At 40.6% G+C, this 13,532-nt stretch overlaps 1 protein-coding gene across 1 annotated transcript in view; it reads left to right on the top strand.

The window, feature by feature from the left end:
• Positions 1-13,532, top strand: part of LOC122172334 (uncharacterized) — a 169,428-nt gene that overhangs the window by 35,875 nt on the left and 120,021 nt on the right. The window lies entirely within an intron of this gene.

The following is a 13,532-nucleotide window of genomic DNA, read 5'->3' as shown; positions in this document are numbered from 1 at the left end:
CAGACAGCACTGTTGGGGATGGAGATGTCTCCTGACACCCCCCATATCATCACCTAGCAACACCCAATTGCCCAATTCACCCCTTTACTTCTAACACCCAGCTCCTGACCACCCATAACAATATGAAAAATGGATTAAAGGAGAGTACACTACTCAAACTCCTCCCCTCCGCTCCCCTTCCCCCCGCCCACACCTCCCAGCCAGCTGTGAACAGGCAACATTTCACATGGAACCCATTTCCCACATAATTCACGAGAGGGTGCCTTCCTTTATTGTGAGGCCTGTGAGATTTTAAAAGGCCCTGCCAAAACACATCTCAGTGTTCAAATAGGAACAAGAAGAGGTAAATGATACCTGAAAAATAACCCATGACATTACTGAGACAATAATATACAATTAGTTTAAAAAGTTGACAAAATATTCCTCTTTCTTTCCATAGTATTGAGCATATTAAAAGTTTTTCAGTGCCTGTTTCAACATGTGCATGAGTAACCATGTGCTTGAATCCTTGCCCCACTCTGAGCTGCTCCCCAGTTCTGCCTTAATGCATCCCCAAAGCCCTCTACAAACAGTAGTTAAACATATATTTAGTCTGCCAGGTTTATGAATGTCCCTCATTACTTTCTCATGTGCACCCCAGCCCCTCATGATTCCTTGGCTTTCCTACTTATACACAAACTAAATCATAGTTTCTCCCATAAATACAGTACAACATGAAATTATTATCAGCGCTCCATGATTGTATTGAAAATGGGGAATGGTAGAACTGTAACACCTTCTTCTAATGATTTAAGTTTCTAATCTTGTGACCCTCCCTGCGTGCTGTCTCATAAACTGTAATCACATACTAGAGTTCACCACATATTTTGTCCAGAGCTTATTACTCTGTGTTGGGTTTCATAATGTGTGTGTGGGGGGTCATTTTTATCTGCTATTAACAAAACCATTATTTTTCTGATCAAGCCAATGAGGGAGAAGATGTATTGTGTGTATCTGCTCAGTCTCCTCACAATAGGCTATTCTACCTCCTGGAATCTTCCATCACTGTGAGATAAGGTAACGGTTATAGTAACATTGACAGTGCATATTTGGGGTATTCAAAGTGACACTAGAAAGGACAATGGTCTATAAATAATTAAGAAAAAGTCATTTGTGCTCAGAGATAAGCTCTCGTTTCAACTTCAAGCATGTTGCAGCCAAAATTGATAGTCCAAGGTCAACTTGAGTGTTGCACATAGCTCCATTTGAAATAATGTTGTCCTTTTCAGTTATAGGGGCCAGACTCAGCCTTGGTGTAAAGCTGGTACTGAAGTCAATTGGAGGTTTCTTCATGTCCCTGCCAGCAAGTAGGGGATCTTGGGGGACAACTATTGCACTGGTAGGATGCAAAATAAACTTTATTGAGAAAATGCAAAAACAGGGAAAATTCAATAGTGAGGGGTATGAGGTTTGTTAAGGTAGACAATTGGGGAGGGGGTTATTTTAGTAAATAGGATAGGGGGTTTCAATAGTGGGGTACAATACAGTGGGGTACAATATAGTTGGTAACCAATTAACACTGAAGTATAAATGTAACAGGTAGATAACAATTTCTATGTAAAGAGTGTGTCACAGCAGCATATAACCAACTAACAGTTGGGTAAAATGTGTTAAATAACCAACAACTTTAGGTAAAAAATGTGTCACAGTGGTGTAAATGTAAAATGTGAGGTGTGTTAGAGAGAAAAGGGGTAACCAATGGGGTTTTATGCTAAACTTCAGTAATACAATTGAGGTTTGGCAGCAGTGGGAACGGGGTGAGCATGTGGGGGAAGGGATTAAAAGAGAGAGAGAGAGAGAGAGAAAGAAAGTGGTAGAGAAGTGAGGTTGGGGGATGGGGGAAGAGGAGCCCGTGGTGGAGCAGAGGCCAAAGGCAGAGGGAGATTTAAACTCAGGGAGACACAGAGAGCAGACAGGCTGCAAGTTTAAACAGCAGAGAGACAATTATACAGAACACAGTAAAATCTTATCTATGATTTAACTTAACCAAGACTACACAAATTAGCAAGTAACAAAACTCAATGCAACAATTTTTTAAGCCTAACTTACAGAGTACAATGCAAGCAATTTCCTAAACCTAACTTAACCACAGCTATGCAAAATGAAATTACAATTTATCTAGACTAAAAGCTAAATCTAACCTAATAGGTGCACCTTATACTAGGGGTAGTTCCAGAGGGCAGACTGGTGTGTGCCCAGGATACAGCTCCAAGGGGGGCTGGGGGATTAACTAGTGGTGGCTGCAGCAGTGGGGTGGCTGCAAGCTGGCAGCCCAGGATACAGTCCAGGAAGGCACAGGCTTATTTCTAGCAGCAAAGGCACTGCGGAGCAAGAAACAGATTACAGATACAGACCAAGGAGTTAGCTTGGGTCTGCCTGCTGGGGGAAAGAAAGCCAGCAGGTAAAACAAGGGGGGGTGCAAGAGGTTTTTCCTTACCAATCCCCAAAGCAGCAGCAGGAACAGCAGTTTCAACATCAGAGGACACAGAGAGGACTCGATTCGCTTACAATAATCAGGAGCTCTCCAGGCACAAATTCATTGTTCATGGGAGGGGAGTTTAAAAACGGGGGTACGCTCAAAAACAAACGAGAGCAGGGAGAGGGCCCCCCCAAAGACTCCTAGCTGATCAAACTAGGTGGCAAAGCAAGGACCTTCTTCGGGGGTCTGATCAGAAAATGTCTGTTTTTAAGGGCAAATTCAGGCAGTTTCCCGCCAGTAACTTTGATTGGCTCCTCTGAATCCAGGGGAGGAGAGAAGGCAGGGAAGACTTGCAGGTAGGCACAAGACATGTCTGGGCAAGTTCTGAGTCACAGGTATGACTCATATGCTCAGCTATGTGGCCACTTTAGGTCTCACATACCTGGGCAGAGCACCCTACACCGAGCCGGGTCCTGAACAAAGAAGCTAGACAAAGGAGCGAAAAGCCCCCACCTCCCTGAGCAGAGCAGATGGCTCCAGTCAGTCTGCACAAGCCATTTTCATGAACAGGGCCAGGCTGTGACTTTGGTTAGTTCCATAGCCCGGGGAGGGGGGGGCGGCCACACAGCACAAACAGAACAGCAGGGGAACAGCTGTAACAGACACTTCACTGTTGCCAGTACTAGATTTGGCCCATAATTCTTTTTGAATATCTTTGGGCTGAGACTCACCTGCTGCAGTGGTGTTTAGGGTCGTAAATGAACCACCAAGGTCCAGGAAAGAATTCTCTCATCTTAGGAGCAGTGTAAGGCCAATGTAAGCCCTACACTGCTGCTTGTTGCAAGCCACACAGAGGGGAAAAGCTGGGGCTGGCAGAGGGAAGAGAGATGTCGAGGAGGGTGAGGGGGTAGTGGTAGCACTTGATGCTGTGCAGAGTCTGGGCTGCGATCCCTAAGCCCCTTGGGACAGGCCACTTTTGCCACCCCTTCTTGCTGTGCAACATCTGCTGTGTTTCTTCTCTCAGGAGATGCCAAAGAGAGAGAGAGAGAGAGAGATCTTGAAATAGAAGAAGGGCCATATTTACAGCAGAGATGGATTTGGCCAAAGATATTTACAAACATCACATTAAGAAACCTGTAGGAAAAAACTGCTACTGTGCTAGATTTTTTTTCCCACCTCTTCCTAACCCCTACCTCCTCCTCTCCCCAGGCCTGATAGGTATTTGACTTTTCTGGGCATTTGTTATGTATAGGTTAGGCAATGGACTCATCAGAAGACAATACAAATATTGAGAAATACTGTACGCTTATCAAAGGCTAAATTAAAAACCGTTCTCATTATGGGCAGCAGTGTTATTCTTGTGCCCCAGACCTTGTGGCTCATCTGTTTAATATGTATGTAGGCTGGCTTTCAGACGCATGATAAACTACCGGCTTGTCTACTGAGCCCAAGCTGACTTTATTAACACCATCATTAAAAACACATAGACAGTATTTCATTAATTTAGAAGCAAGAAGCTGTTTTAATTAGATACTGTAACTCAGTTTAAACTTCTCTTTATCTAACTTCAGAGTCAGACACCCGGATTGTGACAATGTCTTTAGTGAAGCAAAGGTCCTTTTTCCAACCAAATCCATAGGAACCTGTAACATTTACCAGTACATTTGTGTTATTAAGATAAGCAATGCCAGTCCAAGTCAAGAACAGGGACTCTCAAGTCAATAGGCAAACAGATGAGCTGCACGTCAGCAGTACAGTGGTTGGGGCACTAGCCTAGGACTTGGAGACCTGGGGTCAATTCCCTGCTTTACCACAGATGTCCTGACTGACCTTGTTGCAAGTTACTTAGCCTCACAGTGCCCTATCTGTAAAGTGGAGGTAAAAATCATTCCCTACCTCACTTGTGAGGATAAATACAGTACAGGGTGTGAAGCACTTTGAGATCTACTGATGAAAAGTGCTATATAAGAGCTAGGCATTTTTTAATTTAAGGTAGACTGTCAAAGTGAACTATTTATTCTGTGGCCGCACCTTACATAGTGAATTTAAAAAGTTGCTTAATGTGATTATGATTAAATATTAAAACAAGAATAAACTATTTCAAATCCTCTTCTAGCATGAGAGTTATTTTACCCCTGAGCATAGGTGTTGATGTTAATAATTTCACATCCAAAAGACTGTGAGGACTCCTCTCACATGGTGCTCGATGAGGATGAATGAAGGTGGCTCTGGAACACAAAGGTGCCTCCTCCACATGCTCCAGTTCTGCCTTATTTGAACTTTAAGAAGATTTTTCCAATGAAGCCAGGAAGCCAGCCAGCCACCCATATCTGCCCTAGTTGCTGATAGACGCTCATCAGCCTATCTACAGGTGGTACCATTTTGTGTACAGTGTATGATAACGATCCTCTTTTGGCAGTAACTTCTGCAGGAACCCCCTCAACCAATTTCCAAACTAGAACTGGTTATTCTGGTTTTAAAACGGCTTTTGGCTCACATCTCCCATGGATTTCCAGTTATTGCATCAGCCATGTCATCCAGTGGCACTAGTCAGTGCTGGATGTTCCTTTGCAGTGGTACAGGCTTTGTTTTGATCAGCAAGACATTTATGAACAGGTGATCCTTCCTGAAAAGAACACAAGGCTTGTGTTGGTTGAAAAAAAACCTTTCTGTGCAATACAGTATAGAGCTAACTTATGACCTACCCCAAGCATCATCTTCAAAGTTTCAAACTCATCACACACAGTGACATATTGAAATGTACAAGTTGTTAATGATAGACCAGGAAGACTGAGCATTTCACACAGGTTTCGTAGCTGTAGGTCAGGGATCGGAACTCCGCTGACGGGCCTGGAGGGTTTGTTTACCTGCAGCGTCCGTAGGTTTGGCCGATCGCAGCTCCCAATGGGGGCTGTGGGAAGCAGCATGGGCCGAGGGATACACTTTCTGCTGCTTCCCGCAGCCCCCATTGGCCTGGAGCGGCGAACCGCGGCCAGTGGGAGCTGCGATCAGCCGAACCTGCGATCAGCCGAACCTGCGGACGCGGCAGGTAAACAAACTGTCCTGGCCTGCTAGCGGCTTTCCCTGACAGGCCACATGCCAAAGGTTGCCGATCCCTGCTATAGGGTGACCAGATGTCCCAGTCTTATAGGGACAGTCTTAGTATTCGGGGCTTTATCTTATATAGGCATCTATCACCCCCCACCTCCTGGCCCAATTTTTCACACTTGCTGTCTGGTCACCCTATGTAGCTGTAAAGGTCCATACAGATTCCCAGCTACTTTGAATAAGCAACATTGATCATCAATAATATGAGTCCTATGAAAGGAAGAGCAAAATTCACATGGATATGCTGGAATGGATTTTCAATCCACCCATGAATTACGGATGCTGCTGTTTTCCCATAAGCAAGGAGATGCTATATACTTTTTCAGAATGACCTTTATTTTAAAGAAATGTCATTTTTGAAATCTAGTCAGTTTTCAAAACTTGAGTTAACAGGTAATGATATCTACCTCTTGGTCTCCCTGCCAATGTTTCTGTGATTATTATTTTTTTTTTTTTGCAATCACACTTTCCAATTTTATAACATTTTTCTTTACCCTGTTTGTTGTATGAAAGACCTATACAAACAACAAGGGAATCCAGCTAACTAAATTGAAAAGGAAACAGTGAAATTGAAAATGCGCCAAGTGCTGTCAAAAGCATAATATAAACTGAAAAATAGAGAACACCATTTTTTTTCTAATCCCTTTAATTTAAACCAATCTTAGGCGCTACTTGACGAAAATGGTAAAACATTTTCTAATATAAGTGTGAGATTGTTTTTTTTTTTTTTAATTTGTTGACTCTTTAGGAGAAGGGCTAAATAAGAGAGCACAAAAGGTAACATCTCCAAAAGAGAACATGCGATCTGTGCCTGCACTGCTCTGCGTTAGAAAATGGCAGCTTCCTTCTGTGTGTTGACAGCAGCTGTCTAGAAATTCAAAGGTTCAGTAACAGAAAACAAACAGGAAAAGTGACATAGCTCCATATACCATAAATATAGGGGTGCCATTTCTAGCACAAGAAAAAACTTCTTTTTTTTCCCCTTTGTACAGTCCAAAGGAAGGTCACCAAAAGGAACTTCGGGCAATTTGCTCCAGCTCTATCACTCCACAAAGCCTAGATAAAGCTCAGCTGGCCTCTGCTTGCTTAATTGTGGTGGAATAAGAGTTTGAATACACAGCAAGACTGAACCAGTACCTCTGTTTTTCTGTAGTAATAGGGTGTGAGCACTTCTGACTTTCCTAGAATGTTTTCTTAGAGAAAACAAGTTTACAGTATTAAATCAGCTGGTTTGCATTGTCTTATGTGCAGATAAAGAAATGAGTTTGCGTGGCTCCATTACCAAAGCTTTAGGAAGAATTAACAATTTTTCTAAGATATACTAGAAAATAACACTTCACTTTAATAGTTACAATATTTAAAGACAGTAATTCATCGATTTCTGTGTTTTAGCTAATAACTCTGAAACTGAATCCTTCCCGCACTATGAAATTTTGCTTAGGGCTGCTCTTTGCAATTCCTCTATGTTGTTAAGTTCTCCATATGTTTTCCCTCTTGAAGGACATGTTCAATGGAGGGATTCTTTCCTCCAGCTGCCTAATGGTACACGTGCCATGGCAGACATTGTGGCTTCATTCTTAACATGTCCCATATCTTCTTTTCTAGAAAACTTTGGAGATAATACGTTGTTGAACTCTGACAGATCTCAGCAACTGTTATAAAGTCATTCAATTTCAGACCTACCATTCTTCTAACGCATTGGCTTTCAAAGGCATTTAGACATCTGGCTACCTTTGGTGGAATTCCAGCTTTCACATCAGTTAGACATTTTTAAACCAACACTTTTAAAAAACAAAATAAGCTTTTACATACATTATGAACAATAGCCTGCGTTTAAAAAAGCATAGGCACAAACGTATGGGCCTGATCTGTGTGCTCAAAACACACCTGATGTGTATACAAGTTGGGGCTGCACAGGTGTAAAGGTATGAACAGATGCAAATCTCAACCTTATATGCAAGGATCAGACATACTTTCATCCATTCATTTTTAGAATTTTGGGCCAAGGCATGTTTCCATATCTTTGCAAACGAGTCCCTTCCTCACTCTTAGTATTGTGACTTTTTGCATGCTAGTTATACTAATCTTATTCAGAGAGTAAATATTTCAATTTTAATTGCATCAGAACTAATTCAGTCTAGCCTATAGATGGGGCTCTTTGAATTAGCTACAATTAACCTGAACATCTGAATTTCTTTGTATGGGAAAAACAAGACACTCATTCCCTGTTCATTTCTGTTAGCACAGAGCCGCAATAAATGAATACTGTAGGTGTTAACAAGCATGACTGTGCTACAGAGTAAGTTGTTGTTTTGCAATATCTTCTTATAACACTTAGACTTTCAAGGGAACTGTTGTTTCAAACACAAAAGTAATGCCTCCAACATGTGAGATGTCTGACTGCAGCACATTTTTTTGCTGCACTCCGTTTCTGCAGCTGCAACCCAACTGGAGTGTTAAAGCATTATGACTAAACATTCAAAGCTAGGAATGCTTATTTTAGATAAAGTAGGGAAAAGCACTTTTGCATTGTCGGGTACTTAAATAATAAGTCTGACTGATGAAGAGGTTGTGCTAGCGGCAGCTCATCCTTATGCTGATATAACTTTGGATGTAGCTTTTATTGAAATTGCGAAATTATTTAGGACCATGTATTTAGAGTGCTTAGATGAATCAGTGTGAAAATATATGCAAAAGTCTATTCCTGTTTAGGAAAAGCACTTAAGTATGTGATTAAAGTTACACAGGTTCTTAAGTGAATTGAGTCATGTGTTTTTTATATTTACTGTAAAATATCTACAGTAGTTGCTTCTGGTGAATCTTCAGAACATTAAGGGTGTGTTTGCATGTATTCTTCTCCTGTAGTAAAGAGGATAGGATTCAGACATTGTGTGCTAAATCTGCAGTAAGCCAGGTTGTTGAATCTATACTTAAGATCCTACTGTGTAAGGTCCTCGCTCCTCAGATATACACTATAAGTAAGATTCTAACACCCTTTCTCCATGAGTAGTGCTGCTGACTATGATGGAGTAAGATGTTGTTTGGGGTGAAAATGGGGTACTACCCTGTTTCCCCGAAAATAAGACAGTGTCTTATATTAATTTTTGCTCCCAAAGATGCGCTAGGTCTTATTTTCAGGGGATGTCTTATTTTTCAGAAATGAAAAATGCCTTATCGGTGGATGCCTTATTATCGGGGAGGTCTTATTATCGGGGGATGCCTTATATTACAACGAGAGGCAAAACTGTAAGTAGGCCTTATTTTCGGAGGATGTCTTATTTTCGGGGAAACAGGGTAAGTACTTAATACCATGGGGAGGAAGTATGCAGGTTCTTCTGAAGTTAAGGCATCTCAAATCCACCAACAGTTAGCTTTATTGGGTGGAAGTCTGCATAATGATGTTCCACCTCAGCCTAGATAGTGAAGGCAAGATCCCTTTTCTATTGAAGTCAATGGAAAGACTCCCATTGAGTTTTGGCAAGAGTTGGTTTGGACCCTGAGGAAGCAAATAGAATATCAGTGCTTTCCTTTCTGCAATAACTAACTTGTACAGTTCGGATGTTTAGCCCACAATTTACTGTACTGCTCTGCATTTTAAAAGATTAGCATGGGATTTAGGCACACAAATCTCATTGCATGAGGAATTAGTCAGCCAATTCCCATTTTAATCAATGGGAACCACATGGCTAAATCCTGTGTAACTCATTGAAAATGTAGAAGTTTCTCAGTTGTTTGTTGCCATATGGCTAGATAATGCTGGGGGTTGTGCAACATAAACATTAGTTTAAGTTTCTAGAGTAAAAAGATTAGGTTTGGCATGTTGTTAATAGAGCTTCAACCTCCTCAAATGGTGTAGCTTATCTTCATAAAAGTTGTTATGGCTTCAAGTCTGGATGCTGTTTCTTCTCCAAGCCTCTCCTAGTTATCCAGTCTCTCTTGCTTACTGCAGTGCATAGAAAACAATAACATGTGTCAATTAATTCCTAGATTTCCTCCCTCCCCCCCCCAAAAAAAACCAACAACTTGGGCTGAATTCTGGCCCCAGTGAAGTCAATGGCTGGCCCCAATGAAGTCAATGGCTTAAATGGGGCCAGGATTTCACTCATCATCTGTCTGAGAAACAAACAAACAAAATTGGAAAATATTATTTTCTCTTTCCTAACTAATTTGTCTGCAATTTGAGTGTTACATCAAATTATGATTTTTACAGTGCATAAAGATTTTGAGACATCTGCCCACTTCATTATATATCTTGGGTGTGCTTTAATTAACCCATTCTCCTACACGTCCCTGGAGCTCATCTTTCAGTTCTGTTGATGATATTTATTTATATGGTTGTCTAATGCCTTATGATTTATTTTCACTGCTGTCACTGGTACTTCTAAATAACAGTCAGGAGCTCAGACAATTGATAGAAATGTTCATGGTGCTGTAATATTAAATGTCTTACAGCCAAACAACCCAACTATTTGTATTGTACTGTATACTTCTTTTCTTCTGAGAATGTAATACCTTCCTGTTCTTTCATCTCTCACTCCCTATTATCCTCAGAACAGATAATAAGAGCTCAAATTATTGTTATGGCCCCCAAATGGAGCATAATTTGATATACCATAGAAAATGCTAAATGACAATTTTCTCCACATTTTGAGGTATTGATATTACATTTGTGCCAACCATAGATCATTTATGGGACAAATTGCTTCAACAAATACATTTAATGTTGGATAATATAAATAAAAATATGCCTATATTGTTCTTTTATAACCCATGAATATATGATTTAATCATTTAATCAGATATACAAGCATGCACTGAGCGAAGGACTGAGTCCATAGAATGGATAAAAATACTGTGTACTGTTGTCATAATATCTAGGGAATTTTTTATCCAAGTTTCTCTGTATGGTCGTGCAGAGAAATCTTTTGTAAATGTGCATTAGCGTGCAATCAAACTGAGGCCATGATCCTGCAAATACTTATAAATGTGCTTAACTTTTTATGCATGTGAGCAGTTCCATTGAAGTAAAATATTTGACACCACTGGGATTAAGCACAGACATAAGTGTTTGCAGAACTGGGGGCTTAAAAATGTACCAACTTTACTTTATAGAGCTAATGCACATCTGTCATGCTCTATTGTATCAATAACACTATTTCCAATGAAGATTGTAGTGCCTTGTAACTTGCTATTGTATGAAAATCCATGTCTTCCAGGGACATATATACATACTTAATAGGTGCTATTAGAAACTCCGCATTTGCCACTCCAGGTTCCTGCACTAACTGTGGTATTTTCCTGTACTTATAACAGGGTGGCCAACGTGGGGCTCCGGAGCCACATGTGGCTCTTCAGAAGTTAATATGTGGCTCCTTGTATAGGGACCGACTCCGGGGCTAGAGCTACAGGCGCCAACTTTCCAATGTGCCAGGAGGTGCTCACTGCTTAACCCCTGGCTCTGCCATAGGCCCTGCCCCCACTCCACCCCTTCCCACCCCCTCACTCCTCATCCCCAGAGCCTCCTGCACACAACGAAACAGCTGATGGGGAGGGAAGGGGAGGCGTTGATTGACCAGGCTGCTGGTGGGTGGGAGGTGCTGGGAGTAGGGGGAGAGGGGCTGATTGAAGGCTGCTGACGTGGCTCTTTGGCAATGTATATTGGTAAATTCTGGCTCCCTCTCAGGCTTAGGTTGGCCATCCCTGACTTATAATAAGAGATCCCAGTGTACCACAATCACTGCAGTAGGTCAGATAGTGAGGTTTATTTTCTAATAACCTTTTACTTTTTAAAAGAACTTAAGAACATACATTGACTTAAATTATGTATGTTATTTTACACTTCCTTGCTGTTCAGCAAATATTGTTATATACTAAAAAAAAAAAGTTAATCAGTTTTACAGCAGCTGAATTATACATTATCCATAAAAGAAAGTCAGTTATCTAGGTATTTGTCAGGAATTTTTTGTCTCCCTTATTGGGTTTTCAGTTAATGTGCGTATTTCTCCATTACCATTATATCTTAAGCTTTATTGTACAGGCAGGAGTGTTTTCTTTTTCCATTTCCCAGCTAATGAGAAACTGGCTGCCTCTAGTAAATGTGTTATTAATGATTTAGGTTCTCCAAAGGCCATACTGTTAATTGGGAAACCTAAAAGGACCTAATGGCTCCTTAAGAAGATTACATCGAGTCATTGATCTGATTTGGTCAGTTATCCTGCCCCAGTAACCTTGTGCCTCTGGACAATCCCACCTGCTATGCATAAAGGGCCCTGTATTCCCACATGCCCTCCAGCATCAGTCACTGGTAGGTTACAAATATTAAAAGCTTTGCTGAATTAAGGTACCATTGACGTAATATCTTAAAACAGTTTTCCCTTGTAATGGTATTTCTCTGTTGACATCTATTCCTCTTCTCTTCAGGATGCCAGCATTCCCCTTTATGTCCTCAGGGATCAGATATCTGCAGATCTGTAGGAAAGTATCCTCTTTTCCAGTTCTCCAATAATTGGCAAGCGACCCACACCAGCATGCTGCAGAGGAAGGTGAAAAATCTCCAAGGTCACTGCCAATCAGATCTGGAGAAAAAAATCTTCCTGGTCCCATATATTGTGTTCAGTTACATTCTGAATATGTTTTAACAAGAACCAGACAGCCAAGCACCTAGAGAGAGAATGCTCGGTGCCACCTCACAGCCCTGGCCCACCACATCCAATGTCCCATCTCCAGCCTGGGCCATCCCTGATGCTTCAGAGGAAAGAGATTTTTAAAAATACCTGGCATAAACTGGGGGAAAGGAAATCCCTTCCTGCCCCCTGCAGGTGGCTTGCTGAAACCCTGAAGAATGAGCCTTTATATATGCTAATTTATGTGAGTGAAGTGTGTGATTTATTTATAAGCATTCATTAAGGAGATTTCTATAATACAACTATGAATCATATCATCAATGGCAGAATTCATCCTAACTCCAATTATTGTCTTATCTCACTTAAACTTTCACCTAGATATGTTTGCATTATTGCACACTCTCATAAGATAAATTTAAAATGAAAATGCCTGAAGCAATACTGTCCACTTCACTATGACAGTAATATTTTGTTGTAAATCTCCTGTGGAAGAGTTAAGTCTGTATTCATTTCAGTGAGAGTCAATACAACCCTAACTATTAATTCCTTGGTGTTGTAGTTTGTTTTTTTAACTCAAACTTTCTTGAACGATTACAACATATACTTAGAGTTGGGTTTTCTAAAGCATTCAGCATTGGCCTAACTCTGCTCCCTTTGAAGTCATTGCTCCTAAACCACAGATCTATACTTGCCACCTTAACTATCCCTTAACAAAGCTTGTTCTCTAAACATCTTCTTCAGCTTCTCTGTTGTATGTTTGTGAAAATTATTAGGAATCCTAATGAAAACCATTGAAAACAGCTATCATGCAGGGCCCCACACTGAAATTGATAGTTGAAATGGAGAAATCTGCATATTTGAAATGACTCTATGTTGCTGTGAATGTAGAACTTATATTTAGCTCCTATAATTCCCTGAGCCCGAATTTTATAATGAAGTAGAAATTAATGTAAGGATAAATTCTCATCACAAAGTACAGCTCATAACTGTTTAAGTTCAGTTTATGGTCTGTTGATTGGCTAAGTCTGAGTTAATTGAAAGTAATTATAAATAGGCAATTTGCAAACTGAAAAAAGAAAATCAGAGTGAAAAATTAAGCTTCCATGGTCCAATTCAGCGAGTCTTATAGTTGGAGCAAAGAAACTTTGATATAAATGTAATTCCTCAGAGACAATGCTCTTCCCACTACTATTATTTGAAAAATAAATGTAAACCGATTCTGCACTCTCCATCCAACAAAAGGTCCTATTGGCATGAAATTTCTCTAGTGTAAAATGTCTTCTTCCCTCTAAACAGATACCATACATTGTACCCAAAGTCAAAGTATGTTACAAAAATATATT

Source organism: Chrysemys picta, chromosome 10 (assembly GCF_011386835.1).
Source record: "Chrysemys picta bellii isolate R12L10 chromosome 10, ASM1138683v2, whole genome shotgun sequence".
Classification (NCBI taxonomy): domain Eukaryota; kingdom Metazoa; phylum Chordata; order Testudines; family Emydidae; genus Chrysemys; species Chrysemys picta.
Note: the sequence above shows the minus strand (reverse complement) of the source record. Positions and strands in the feature narration are given on the sequence as shown.